The sequence below is a fragment of the Trachinotus anak genome, unplaced genomic scaffold, assembly GCF_046630095.1.
Source record: "Trachinotus anak isolate AG129_WGS33_773 ecotype Australia unplaced genomic scaffold, CSIRO_AGI_Tana_v1 ptg000024l, whole genome shotgun sequence".
In the NCBI taxonomy this organism is placed as follows: domain Eukaryota; kingdom Metazoa; phylum Chordata; class Actinopteri; order Carangiformes; family Carangidae; genus Trachinotus; species Trachinotus anak.
This window is the reverse complement of record NW_027273875.1, coordinates 12,726,671-12,741,718: the sequence shown is the minus strand read 5'-3', so window position 1 is coordinate 12,741,718 and position 15,048 is coordinate 12,726,671. Positions and strand designations below refer to the sequence as shown.

The 15,048-nt window shown below is 40.8% G+C and overlaps 1 long non-coding RNA gene across 1 annotated transcript in view; it reads right to left on the bottom strand.

Annotated features, from left to right (window-relative positions):
- The window catches only part of LOC139607405 (uncharacterized), a 156,041-nt gene extending 141,311 nt beyond the window's left edge, over positions 1-14,730 (bottom strand). Inside the window, exon 1 of the long non-coding RNA XR_011684847.1 lies at positions 14,119-14,730. This is a non-coding gene — a long non-coding RNA (uncharacterized lncRNA). The remainder of the gene's footprint in view (positions 1-14,118) is intronic.
- Between the last annotated feature and the right edge of the window lie 318 nt (positions 14,731-15,048).

The following is a 15,048-nucleotide window of genomic DNA, read 5'->3' as shown; positions in this document are numbered from 1 at the left end:
AGTATGTCTCCAAAGCTACTCGACCACACACTGAGCTGTCACACAAACCTCATCTGGACTGACAGTCCAGTCTTACACAGTGTGGACTCCAGTCTTAGATCTATCTCAGATTGTCCCATCTTTCCTACAGCTGTATTCAGTTCAGATAAGTTGTGGTTTAAATCCAGACCAACAGGGAAAAACTACATCAAACATCTGCAATATGCTCTTCAGCAAGGCCCTTCAGTCTAATGTTTCTTCACAGACAATGTCATTTAAGATGCATTTCCCAATGTTCACAAGTGTAGATGAGGGTTCTCTCACAGACGATCTGATCCGTCAGTGAATCGTGCAGACCTTGGTTGAGGGAATGACGCATGGCTGATACAGTAAAGTTAAAAATTGTAATCACAGAGGAAGCCTTGAAGGCTCTTAGTCTGAGTTTCAGTGGCAGCATCTTAAGGAGCAACCAAGGAATGGTGAACATTCATTTTAGTAGACACAGGATTATCTCTCATCTTTGCTGATGATGTGTTCCTGCTGGCTTTGTTGGGACAGTTTGTGAAGTGGTTGTGATGCAGGTCAGCATCTCCACATCTGAGGCCATGATACACAGCAGAGGAAAAAAAAGACTGATGTCATTAAACATGCATCAGGATTGTTATAAAATTGTGTCATGGAAAAATAGCCAAATCCTTCAATTCTCAGCAACACCAACCAACCAAAGGTGATTAACTTTGTTACAAACTCCTGACTGGGGCTGAGTCTCTCTGCTGCAGGACAAAGACACAGATACAGAAGTGGCTTGAAGTAGTAAAGTCTACTTATAATCTCTGTATAATCCTCCACTCAGGGCAGATTGTGATCCACTGTCTTCCCTGGAGGAGGCAGAGAATACAGTCCTACTGGGCCCATCAGCTCAGTGCCATGATGAAAAGCACCATCTGATTCACTATTGCAGCTAATTGGAGCTCCAGTGTGCTAATTAAATCAAGAAGCCACCTGGCGTGTGATGTGCAGTGTGTGTGTCCTAGCAGAGATGAAAACTTCCCACTCCTGTTTATGTTGACATTCCAGATGATATTCCAGTTGATTTTCTTTACCCGCTCTCTACGCACAAGCAGACTGCCCCTCGTCTCATTTAAAAGCAACCGATAACACTAGAGCCTCGGCTGCCTGGGTGTCCTGAGCTCTCCACAATCAGGACCATTTGAAAATGTCAGGCTCCCTTGTTAACAATTCAAACAGGCAAAGAGGCAATTACACCACTTTCATGTTTCCACTGAGGCCCTGCTGCCTCCGACACAACTCTGACACTGTGGCCCCGTGTTTTAATACAGCCGACAGGAACATTACATTCCTCAGCTGCTACGAAAAACTAACCGAGCCATATTAATGCCCCCACTCAGCAGCCTCCGTTCCCACTGCCTCCCTTTCCTATCTCTCTCAATCACCCTTATCTCTCTTTCTCTAGCCCTCGCCTCCTCTTTCATTTCCGAGACAGTCTATCATTTGGGCAACATGGCGGTGTGATTGTGGCTTCCGCTGGAGGGGGAGAGCCGAATGCTATCATCACTCCAGGGCCATAATCAATAGTGTCAGTAATGGCAATGGCGGGAGGAGAACAGTGGATTGCTGCAGGGTCCTCAGAGATCATATTGGAGGGCTTTGTCTTCTTTCTGGGTCTCCCCACAGCCCCGTTAAATTATTCTGCAGGCGTTCCAACTGTCAGCCTCAGTCCACTGAGAGCTGCAGGAAGAGAAACACTATTCTGTTATAAAGGGTATGGAGCTCATATTGCCTGTTGAAAGGCTTCCAGAGATATAGTTACTGGCAAGGGTGCATTTTTCTGCATGGTTGTGCAGCCTGCAATACCCTACCTATCGCTAATGAGAAAATGCCCCCTCTGGTGCTATTACCATATTTTTTAAATGCTAGAATATTTTTTTTCACTTCCAGGACAGAGCCGCAGAAGTGTTTTCATAGGGATGTATTGCATGCAGTATTTGTGCTACACAGGGAGTAAATCACAAATGAGAGAAACACACCAGTGGGGTATGCTCTCACTTTGAAAATCATTCAATGTATTTGACGTTCTGTAATTACCTCTCTAGAGTAATCTTCATTGTCAGTGACAGGATCTGCCAAATTCTGCACAGGGTTCAGATTTCCTTTACACGCAGAAGGGATTCACAGGGTACAATGAAGTTTATGTCATTGATATCAGACTCAGTGTTTACTATTTACTGTCCTACAGCTATGTAAAGGCTGTGTTACTGATAAAGGAAACCAAACACTTCTCTCCTGCTAGCTCACATTAAAAACAATAAACCGTGGAAAATCTGGGTGGCATTTATTGTGAAGCAGTCGCAGGAAACATTTTTTGTCCCTGACAATGATCATTCATCAAAAATGTGTCTACAATAAAAAGGCATGGTAATTTTCTACATTTTTTTGACAGTGGCTCAGTTTTAAAAACCTGCAAAGAACAGTAGAACAGTCAAGAACATCCGCAGTGAGCTGTTACACGATGTGTCTACCCAGCCAATCCAGCTGTGCACACAGGCCATGTAAAGGCTAACGTTTTACTCATTCTAGGCACTTGTCAACGCAGCCTGAAGTGTGTTATTATGCTCAAGTCTTTTTCCTACGTTCATGCACATGGCAGTGATTGTGTATAGAGTTCTGGTTGATTCGGAAACACGGGCGACCTACACTCAGTAACGTGCCTGAATACGTCCTGTGTAGACACACATGGAGCACCGGAGCTGCTGCTCTGCTAAGGTACTGCTCACACTACACCTTCTGTGTGGACACAGTGTAAGAGCTGCAGGCTACAGGTCTCCAACCTCTCAGCAAGGTAGCCAAATCCTCTAAGGGCGTCTGCAGGCTGGGAGATTTCAGCAATCTTGTTGTTTTTTGTGGTTCACACTGTGACATGGGTCAAATAAACTGAGGTACTACATCAAGGTCTATTTATATACTGTACAATCACACTGTACAATCATCATCTATCTGCACCACTATAGTGGTAAACAGTGAAGCTATGCATGAATTGAGCCCTTGAAACAATGGTATTTATGTATATGGAAAAAGCATGATTAAACGTAATTGTCCAATTGTTTGTCAGAATTCTGTCAAGAAATTTGTCAAGATGTTTCTTTCGTGTTGGTCATCTTTTGTCTGAGACAACCCAAAAATCACACAGTATATAACCATATTTACTGTGCCCTGGTACTGTGTGGAAATCTGCACTGAAAACAGATACAACAGAAGACCAGAGGCCTGTACCATGAAGCAACTTCAACATACCCAGGATATATTTTCCTTATCTGGCTTGACTGAGCCTAAAATTGGCCGTCCTGGATAACCTGCGCTATGAAGCTATTTATCAACTGGCACAGTTAATCCTGGGTTTTCCTATCCAGCTAATAGTGCATTGAAAGAGGCGCAGTTGCACTTTAAATGATATGAGAAGAAATGGTGATAGCTACAGGGAAACTTGGTTTGTGACATCCAAAAGTGATATTTAACAAGGTGTAATGTAAACTAACCCTAAAAGAAAAGAAACACTAGAAATAAACTAAAATTAATTAAATCAGACTAAGGATATACTGTAAATGAGTACAGGGATTATTATTGAGTTTCTTAGTATTTGAGTGAGTATTATTGCTCTTTTGTCTGATGATGTACAGACAATTATGAACATACAGAAAAATGTCAGAAGAGATAAAAAGTAGTTGCTGTCTGATGAGGTCAATCTGTCTGAAATATTCATTTATAATCATGGGAAATATTTAACAGTGTGTGGATCATTTTTTTCATCAGAGGATTTAGTTTTTTTCCAGTTATCATCACAGTCTCTATGTTATTTTGAGCTGCAGTAATGAAGAGGAGAGTAAAAGCATCAGCACCGTCAAGAATACTGTTGGGATTATAAAAATTTAAAAATCTTAATCTTCAATTAAAATGGAGCTATATTGGATTTATTATGTAGTTATTTTATGTGATAAACTATCCTCTCTGTTAAAAGCTCAGTTTAAAAACCAGTGAAACAATTCAACTAAAATATGCATTGCTCTTTATTATATTTACTTTATGGTAAACTCTTTTGTTCCTGTCAGGATCCTGTAGGAATGGTGACCCTGGTTCAGTTTCCTGTGATCTGATTGGTCAGTAGTTGGGTTGTTGACAAGCTGTTGATCTGATCCTGTGAAGTTAAGATCACAGCTCCGGAATAGGTTAGGAGTTCAGCCAAAGTTACCATGGTGGTGGCCAGTAAGAAGTGGATCACTGTCGTAACCCTGAAAACCCTGAAAGTTACCTCAAATCCTGCTTCTTAGTACAGGCCTCCGGAGTCTTAAACCACACCTGCTGTTATAAATGCAGGTGTCGCCAAATCAACCAGGACTGAAATCTTACAACTTTAGCCTGATCATGTGACAAATCTACAATCACTGATGCAATTAGTGCAAATGTGATTTAAAACTATTATATTAAAATCAATGAGTAAAAGCTAACGAAGTCTGTGGCATGTGTGGAGGAGCCCTCTGGGTTATGTATTCCTGCCCTGTCATATGTCATTCTTCAGGCCAGCACTGTATGAACCATAAAGCTCTAAGCAAACTGCTGCTCTCTTGCTCCCCAGGCAGTGTTGAGAGGTGTGGAGGAGCAATCTGTTCTCACAGGGGAAGAGAAAATAGGGCATCACTGTCAAGACATGGGAGAAACCACAGAGGACCTATATAGGATTAGGCAAGGAGGCCCCAAGCCGCCTCGCTGCACCAGCTCAACACTGCACATTGCACTTAAGAATGTGCTCAACATACTTTGTAATGTTAACAGATAGCACCTTTTTGCTGTGCTTTCATTACATCTCAATTCAAATGTCCCTAGATGGAGCTCTGCAGCTCTGTTTGGAATTCATCTCCTCTGAGGACTCTTACATGACGACATTAGCCCAGTCAGCCGGTAATATGAGAAGTCAGCCGTCTCGGCTCGTGACAGCAGAGTGCAGTCATTGTGCTGCCGCCATCTCAAGGTGTTTCTGGGGTTCCTGAGCCCTTCATTATTAGTTGCAAGAGAGCTACGTAGAAGAAGGCACCTGATTATTCAGCTGTGGAGCAGAACAGCTTCACCTCACAGCAGGAAGCACCACATTTTTTTTTTTTTTTTGTGTGTGTTTTGCCATCTTTTGGAGGATGGGGAAGGAAGCTGGTGGGAGGGGGCAGTGGGAGCAGAAAAGATGCAATTTCACAGCTGAGCACGCCCGCTTGGTTCTCCAGCGTGAGCGGGGAAGGATTTCACACCTGAGGTAATAACAGAGCGGAGGTAGAAGATGGGATCAAATTTTTACACTGCTACCCGTCTGTTTCTCTTCATCAGGGAAGACGGTATTGCCCTTTACAAGGTCTTAAACTAGCACTTACTTTAAAAGAGCAACACAATGTCTTACATTCACTTAACTCCACTTGCGCTCATTTTTCTCCCTTTTGCCCTTATTCATCTGGTGAGATTACCTTGTGCAAGGGATAGATTTACAAGTATTCTCTAAGGGCTGAATTTGTTTTTGGATGTCATTGCTTTTTATAATTATCTAAATTCTTCTACGATTTTTTTTAAATATATTGAAGTACTGTGATTTTTTTAATCTATACTTTCCCTCAATCTGCCATGTTTACCTGAATTTTAATAGTATACCTAAACTTCATTTTATTAAAGTACAGAAAAATAATTTTCTGTATTTTCCAGAACACAGATGAGCATTTCACTGTGAAAGTGATGCCTTGTGTGTTTTCCTCTGGGGACAAAGAAAGCAAAAAACAATCCGCCTACAAATGCAAGGTCCACCCTCATCAACCCACCAACAGATGCAGCTGTGACACTAAAGTGCTTTAAGGTGAAAATTCCTCGAAAATTACTGCAGCTAAATTGAAACTTGCCCAGCACATGCACACAAACACCTGCACATCCATTCTCACTAACAGTAATGCACTTACGACCATCTTCATATTCTCCACTGTCACCCTTTGACCCCGCTCTCTTCCATTGTTATGCAGAAGCTATTTCAGCTCATTAGTTGTCAGTCAGATTGGCTAAACACAGTCCTCAGCTGAAGAATCAATCTGCCATCTCCAAGGGCCCACCGGCAAAGCAACACACACCTTATAGCTGCATCAGGGGATAATCAAACTCCATAATTGCTTTTTAAATCACAACGTTAATGACAAGATCTCTCGATTGTAATGCATTGTAATCACGCCATTAATATGGATATGACTGCAGCATTGGGAGCCATCTGTTTGGCTGAGGCAGCTCTGGACATTTTCCAACAGACAGTCGTTTCAAGGACTGTATTTTGGCGAGCGACCACAGGTAACATAATCAATGTGAATGCCGCCACCAGCGCTGGGAAACGAGGGACTCAAATTGATCCATCAATCACCTATTCAGACAATGTTTATTCAGCTTTGCCTCACTTCGTAGTTATTCACACTCGCAGATGAAAGCTCCAATAAAAAAGATGGCAGGGACTGGAAAGCAATAGCATGGCACAAAAACAGGCGCTCTTTACACAAGGCTTTAGTGTTCGCGTTTGGTGAGGTAGGTGATTGCCTTGGGTTACCTCTGGGTGGAATCAATTATACAAGCTCTTTAAAAGGCCCTCTTTGGTCTTCACAGGAAAGCACGAAGCGAGCAAGTTCCCGAGGTGTCTAGCATTATTCCTTTTTATGTGCTTACATCAAACTTTCTCTTTCTTCTCAAACTTTTCCGTACTTACTGCCAGGGTGGAAATGTGGGGTATTTGAGATGTTATTGCTAAACTTCAATTGCCCCCCTCCCTCCTTTTCTTTCCCCTTATGACTAATGAATTTCCAGTATAAAAGCATATGTTGCTTTTAAAGAAGCTCCACAGCAACTCCTGGGTTCTGTCGCCGTGTTTGTGGTCGCTGGGGGGAGACGGGCAAGAACAAAAACTACTCCTTATTTTTCCCTCAGGGCATTTCTGACAGCTTCACTTTGTGTTTTAGCATTAAAAAGGAAAGAGAGAGCCTAACCCCTGCTTTATTCTGACATGGATCTCTCAATGGTATTGCTATTCATGTGTGCTCTCTGTGAAAGTCTGGGGAGGCCACAGACTGGGTGAATGTGTGTGTGGGTTATTAGGGGGATCACAAAGGAAAAAGACTTAATGGAGCCACATTTATCCAAAGGATTTGCATGTTAAATTTAGGACACCAGAGTTAATCAAAATATTAAAAAAAAAACAAAAAAAAAAACATCCTCTCAAGGAAACGTATCAACAAGGAGATTTTGCCCGACAACAATGCTTCATTGCCTCATTTCTTTTTACTGAATGTCTACAGTGTTTCGTTAATTCCTGTGATATAAATAGTCTAGACAAGGCTGACTGTGGGATGCCGACGTAACTGCTCCCTTGATGATGATGAATACCACAGAGACTTTCTGTGAGGGTGACTACAGATACGTTTTTCTGGTTAATTCCTAATATACATTGAAGCAAAGCTCATTTGGCAATAAAAACAAAAGCAACGGGAGCCCTTAACGTCTTGCTCGACACTTACTTTTTATGGCTTCCTGGCACCTAATTTGCAATAGTTTCCTGGAGTTACAAAACTCTTGAAAAAGAACATTTTTGTTACATCTTCTCAGTGTAGCTTGAAGCACAAGAGTATGTTAACCACATGCTACTGTCTGTTACATCTCCTGCCAGGCAATTTAAATGTGGGCCTTTTTTACCTGCTGAAACATTGCTTTGGGTCTTTTATAGTCTGTGGTTAATTGGCAAGCCTGCCTACACTCACTCAGAGCAGAAGACTGTCTGCAGGGAGGAGGGCAACCAACGCAACGCATCTCATCTCTCTGCAGATTTCTTCATCTCTTGTAATTAATTGCATCTTTAAAAGAACAAAATGTAAATACGCCACTGACACACTGCCAATTAATTTTCAATCGCCGTCTTCCTGATGCTTTCTGCTCAACCGAGGGGGAAATCAAAAGTTTTAGAGGTTGTTACGAAAGCTTTAATAGTGTCCCTTTGTTCCTGGCAGCAAATTGTGAAAAATGCATTCAGGCCTGACAAAGTGCTCCTGCTCCGTGTAATCAATTCCCTCAGCTTCCACCAGCCAAAGAAGACAGGGTAGGGGGAAGATCTGAAAGAAATCAGCATCTCACTTGTCTCTCCTTGTTCTTTGATCAGGCAAAACAAGCTTCCTTTCACATCGAGGAAATGTAGACAAGAAATAGAAAAAACCTTATCTGCGCAGGACAAATATTCATTCACTTGGTGATATGGCTGCTAATTTAAGAGGTGAGTGATCACTGTAAGGTCACTCACCATTAAAGCCAAATCATCCTCCATATGTCAATGTTTTTAATGAGCTAAAGCACTGATACATAATGAGGCTAAGGTAGTTTTACTGCCAACTGTATTTCTGTATCCAGCATACATCTTCACACAGCACTATTTTGCACATGGTGTTGTAAGACCAGCAGAAACCTCTCCTACTGTCTCAGCATGTGTAACCAACAGATCATTAAGGTCACCAATATTTCTCATTAGTTTTACCTGAACTGCCTCTTGAGCAAAAATATCAGCACAGTTATTTTACATCAACCAGGGCAGATACACAAGTCACTGTAGGAAGCAGAATAAGGACAGCAAACAGCGCACAGTTATACTGGCAGCTCTGTGATGCTGTACATAGACATGTGCACAATGACACAACAAATATGCTAGTGTTAAGCAGGTATAATGTTTACCACAATCACTATCTTTTTATCATGTTTGCACGCTTTTGAAAATGTGCTGTTTAGAATGTCATTATTTTCCAAGTATTTTCAACACAAACTAAATTATTGGAGAAATTTAAAAAATTAATCTGACAATGTCTCCACATAAAAAGTCAGAGGATCAACAAAGTGCGGACGTAACTCTGTATAGGCTACCACATTTCATGGCAATTCATTCAATGATTGTGGAGATGTTTCATTTAAACCCCTAATGTCAACCTCATGTCAGCTCTAGAGGAAAAGTCTCTCGAGGAAAAGTCAGGGGATCACCAAAGTAAGTGGAATTCATGCCCTTAGGAACACAAATATCAGTTTACAATTTTATGGCATCCCATCCAATAGTTGTTGGGATATTTCACTTTGGACTGACCAACTTATGGACAGACAATGGCATCCATAGATGGTAGCCTTTCAGAGATTTTTGTAAAAATAGTGGACTGTGTGAGGGACCTTTCCTCTGAATTCAAACAGCTGTTTTGAAAAGTCAAATACTCAAAACACAAGTTAGAGAAACACTGTCCTTGCGGATGGATTAGCAGTAGTCACAGCAGTGCGTGGGTGTTTTACTGTATTATACCTGATGTGCCTTTCTCTCAAAGAGCCGCCAAGGCCAACCGGGAAAGAATGTTCTGCTAACCTCAATGACTCTTGTAACAAGCTGAAGTGGGATTCTTTGCTGCCTCTTAAGGGCTCGCCTTTTATTACTCGTAAGTAAACAGAGGCAAATAGCCCTGTGATGTGAATTGAAAAAGCTGGAAGTAGTGTATAGTAGAAAAAGTGCATTAGAACACCGTTCTAAGTGCTTCCCCCCGGCGTTCACTGTGAGATTTCTAAAGTGGTAGACGTATTGTTGTGAAATTGTTTTCGATAAGGTTGGTGTTTACAAATCCTTCTAATGTGCAAGGCCTGGGAAAGAAAGACACAACGAAAATAAGAGATTCATTTTAAACAGGTGAACCCCATTGTCCATTGTCCTGAATCCCATTTACCATCATGTCTAAACAGAATTCTTAACAAGAAACAAAGGTCTGGTTACCTCTAGTGCCCTAAAATAACATAACGCTGTTTTCTATTAATAATAATGCCAAAGAATTTAATTTAAAACAAGTATTAAGTCACTTTCTGATTACAATAGACATACTTCACATCTCTGTATGATATCAGATAATTAGTACAATGTCTTTTGTCTTTTACATTTATTGCAAAAGAGATCAGTCTAACCTGTGAGAGTTTACAGCAGAGGAGAGATACTCTAATTGGACTTTTGAGTGATACAACAAAAGACTCTTTGCCAGTGTGCTGATGTGATGTCTTATTTGAATATGGCAATCAGGAGCTTTAAAACCTCCTTGCAAACTGTCATCCTCTTATCCATCTTGTTAATAGTCCTTTGTCAGCATGAACTCGAGGTCATGTTTTTGTCTCAAACCTGCAGGATCCTCTTAATAGATCAATCTCATCCTGAAATACACTGAGTTGGAACTTTATTAGGTACACCTAGTGAAAAATAATGCAGTCTAATACAGCAGTCCTGCTATAATCCTCTTTCATGGAGCTTATTAGGTTGTGTCAAAACTGTTTTAGAGAGGCGCTGATTCAACTTTATGGCCATCTTGGAGGCTACAGTTTGAGGCACTTTTGACAGGTATGGCATTATGCGGACAACGGTTTCTATTTTTTTTTTTTCCACCTCAATTATATCACTCAGGTTAAGCTAAACAACAGAAACATGTCTCTGTATATATTAATGCAGTTCAACAGCACCACAAAAACTACATCCTCTAAAATTATCATACAGCTGAATCAACACGTCTCTAAAACAATTTCAATAAAAACTGAACAATATAACCTTCTTGACGAATAGGATTTATTGCAGCAGTGTTGCATTAGACTGCATTAGCTTTAGTAAGGTGTGGCGTTGTTATTATACTGTATGGATGAATGGAGCAGTTATCTTGTGTCTCACATTCACAACTTAATCAGCTCTATTGGTTTGATATATTCAAATACCATCGATTAATGGACTTGCAGCATGAGTGGCTGCCTCTAATTACAAAATGGATATCATCACAGGGTCTTGCTGATGTAGCAGATTATTGTTACAGCCTTCACACAACAAGCTCAGTGTGTTTCATTTTACTGGATAAACCTGTAGAAACCATGAATGGAACCTGGAGTTTTCCCTTGCCCTGTCTTCACACTGAACAGAGTAAACACAACCTTCTGGCTGCTCCTCAGAACCCTTTTTACGCAGTGTTCAGGAGGTTGTATTTTGGGTGCTAGGTGTTAGAAGTGCAGCGGCAATGCTGGTGAAAAAACAAGCTGCTCTGTGATTTCACCCTCACTTGCTTCAGGCATCTCTCACAGCATCAGAAAACTGCAGCAGCACAACAAACTGCTGCAGAGTGATCCATAAATGCCTCCACAAGACAGACAGAGATGAAGAAGTTGACTTTATGAATGCAAGTCAATCAAACCTCCTCACATAAAAGACTACAACACATGCTGTATATTATCTAGCAATATGCACTGTATATAACATTATATTTTTTGAATTTAAATAAAAATGTATATCTTCCTGTGTGATTGCAATTCTTTCTTATATACATAATTGTCCTGGTCACTGATACAGAAGTGTGTCAGTATATATTATACAGTTTATGTACATTTACCCAAAATGTGAAGGTAAAAAATAATTTGCACTTACAACATCTTATTGTCATAAACAGTGAATCATAGGCCATTTTACACTATACCTTCACCTGATAGTTTTATATTCAGCATTATGTGTGCAAACCTTGAAAACTATTCTTAGGTTCGTCACGACTGACTCTGGTTTTGTTAATTAATGGGTTTAGTCTGACAGGACGCATCCGTTGTTTTTAGCGTGGCAAGACTGCCCTCTGGTGAATTACCAGGATATGTCTATTAGGATATGATGGTACAGCTGCCATAATATGATTTATGTGCAGTAAGTGAGTGGTATAAAAGAAGGCAGTCATTTCAACTAATCTCTATAACTGTCTGTTAACAGTCTAATTTAGTTACAGCAATCCTCTGTATTTTTGACAGAGGGTATTGAATAACAAACTCAAAAAGACAATGGCATTAAAAAGACTTCAGAAGTCAATAGTGGTTTTCATGATTAACAGGCTGATATCACACTGTTATATAGTCCACAGAATTGTGCTCAATTTCTTTACAACAGGCCACAGTTCTTTCTTGCCTATGTCAATGAGGAGTTGTATAAGAGGGTTACAGTATCAGCCATTTTGAAAGAAGCTGGATTTAAGAGTTATGGCTGCATCTGAGAAACCAACTGCAATAGACTGATGTGAGCAATAAGATGCTCTTTTACCATGTAAGAGACAAAGATATGACCAACAGAGGAACTGTATTTCATAAAGATCCTCTCAGTGCATGCTCTGATGCAATGCACACTGTTCTGTATGGTTTAGTGTGTAGTGTGTTCTGACGGTGAAATGCTGTGAATATGACCATGGGCCACACCAGTGAATGTCTGCAACCAGCAGGACATTAGGCAATAACAGCTAAGATGAGTCCAAATCAAGTCCAAAATTAACCACAGTCAAAAACCAAGATCTCTCCCAAGACCGAGCCCAGACAAGGATTTCAACAGTAATACTTTGGTATTGTTGCTACTCAAGAGCAAAGTGTGATACAACATAAAGAATCACTCAGGACAATCCACTGGATTTAAATGTGCAGCATGGGGAACTCACCAGCGCAGTAGTTTATTCTGGAAAAGAAATTTGTTTATGTAGCTCTACTGTCAAAAAAAAAAAAATCTGCTTATGTTCTTCCGGAAATCATGAGCGTGAAACACAGGTTCTGCTGGCAAAACTGCTACAGAGAGTCATAGCTGACATATATTTAACCTTTTCTTAGCCACATGGTCCATATCTGCTGATATTAGCTACCATTTTGAAGGTCAAACGACATCACATACACACACAATTACACAGATTATCTGCTAAAGGATTTAAACCTACAAAATAAATTTACACCACACTGCAGATTATTAAGATAACTTCAACAACCCTACACACCACCTATCGTTCTCTTCAGCCTCAGTCAGGGCCACAGCTACCACTTATGTCCAGGAATTGACCGTTCATAGGTATTAGATAGTTGGTCTTAAAAGGCTCTGCTGTTTGAATCTGAGCAGCAACAAGTATTCTGTTGGGAGAGCTCCTCCTCCGTAATAAACACATGCATGAATATTACACTAAAGCTAAATCATCGACACCAAAATACAACTTAAAGAAGCGGTTGGGGTTGGGGGGGATGAGCTGTGGCCACAAACAGTGGTGACCTGAGTGTGATCGTCATAGAAATAATGCTGGCCAAAAATGAGTGATATTTTCTACTGATGCTGTACTTGTGAGAGATGTGAATCAAGTTTACACTTGTACTTACTACCTGCAGCAAACAGCCATATGCTGCTCCACAGTCCCATATGACAACAGCTCTCGTCTTCTCCCGCCTACACCTGCTTTTATATGTTACTTAACTATCTGCCAGCTATATAAATGAAAACACTGCAACCTTAAATTGCGTAACAGTCTCTGTTGAGTACTGTGTGACAACATTTAGCTTGATTTAGGCAATGCGAGTATATATTCTCCTCAGGGTTTACTGTAGGTGTGTGGCTTGTTCGCTGCTGACACTGTGCAGTGGTACAAAAACAGAACAAACCCTTTTAGGCGACTCACCTCAGCTGCTTACCTGCCTGGGACCTTGGGAAAGACTGGCCGTTAGGTTGAGTAACACATTTGGTGCCTGTTATAATCATATTGCATTTCGTTTAAAATGGTTTTATTGTCTCCAGGTTATTTTTTATTTCTACTGCTCCCATGATACAAAATTATAGAGGTTTGTAGCGTTTTGTTTATTTACTGTAAAGCATAGCATCAATACAATTATCACAGTAAGTTAAGTAAAAACACTTCTTGATATTATGAGTTTTCCAGCATCATGTAGCCTGCAGCTTAATAATTTGGAAGGATAATAAAGGATATTGTTTTACTTCCACTGACATATCATGTTAATATGCCCTAGACTGTTTTGGCCTAAAAGGTGCGCAATACCCAATACTGGTGAACTGCTTTGTTTGTTTGTTTGTTTGTTTTGTATTAGACCATAAACTCCAAGTGTCTTGCTTAGCAGAAGGATAACTTACTCATTTACTGGCTAATTAGCTAATTAACTAACTAAGCTAACAAGCCAGGTGTGATGAGAGCAGATACCAAGCTGCTAATTAGTGCTAATATATAAATAAAATGATACCAAACTTTCACTCACCTCAAAATACAGGAGTACAGTTCAATTAACCTCACACCCAGCCATATCATTTGTCAGATATTTGCATGAAAAATGCTCCAAAGGGCACCAACATGGCAGAGGGGTCACTGTTCAGTGACTCCAACCAGCTGAAGAGGCGCCAGGCCCACAGCTGTGCCGCCCGCACGGCCACCTGTCACTCACAGCGCCCCGCCCTCAATGGACCACCGGGCCGCGGCTAGCTGGTTAGCATGCTCCTTTTAGCACAAAAAACTGTGATAGGAGAAAACAACAGGGTTGCTTTCCTCCGCTGGGGACAGCTATCGGCGAGTGAAGGACTGAAATTTGATGCTGAACCCCAAACATTTATTCTAGACTGTAAACAGCCTTTAATGCTAGCAATGGCTTTGTTGTAAAAATCTACCTTGAATTATTGATAAATAGCTTTTCCAAAGTGAGTGATGAGTAAAACTGGAGGTTTCTTTCTCCGGGAATTCAAGAAAAATGTTAAATACAGACCCTGGTCTGTAGCTTTCACCGTCTTGCCCTTCTCCAGGTAAAGAACAATCACATTGGCCTCCTCAGGTGTAAACATTTCCACATGTAAAAACCCCACAGTGACTTAATGATCGCCATTTTTTACCTTTAGATTTTCTTCACTTCTGAGTCTTTGGTTGAATAACGCCTACCCCATTAGCATCTAACATCAAAGGTCTCATTGGCATATTGAAAAAAAATCGCGAGATCAGGGGACGGGATGGAGAAAGTCTGGGACCTATATGGGGTTAAGGGTTAAACTGACATTCAAGCGATCATTGATCCCATCCAGATCATAGTCTGCATGTGGTTCAGATTGGACACATATCCAAATCAAAAATCCCTTGCAGCCAAGACCAGTCTGAGAAGATAGGAACAGATCCTGGGTACAACACAACCCATAAACCAAAATGT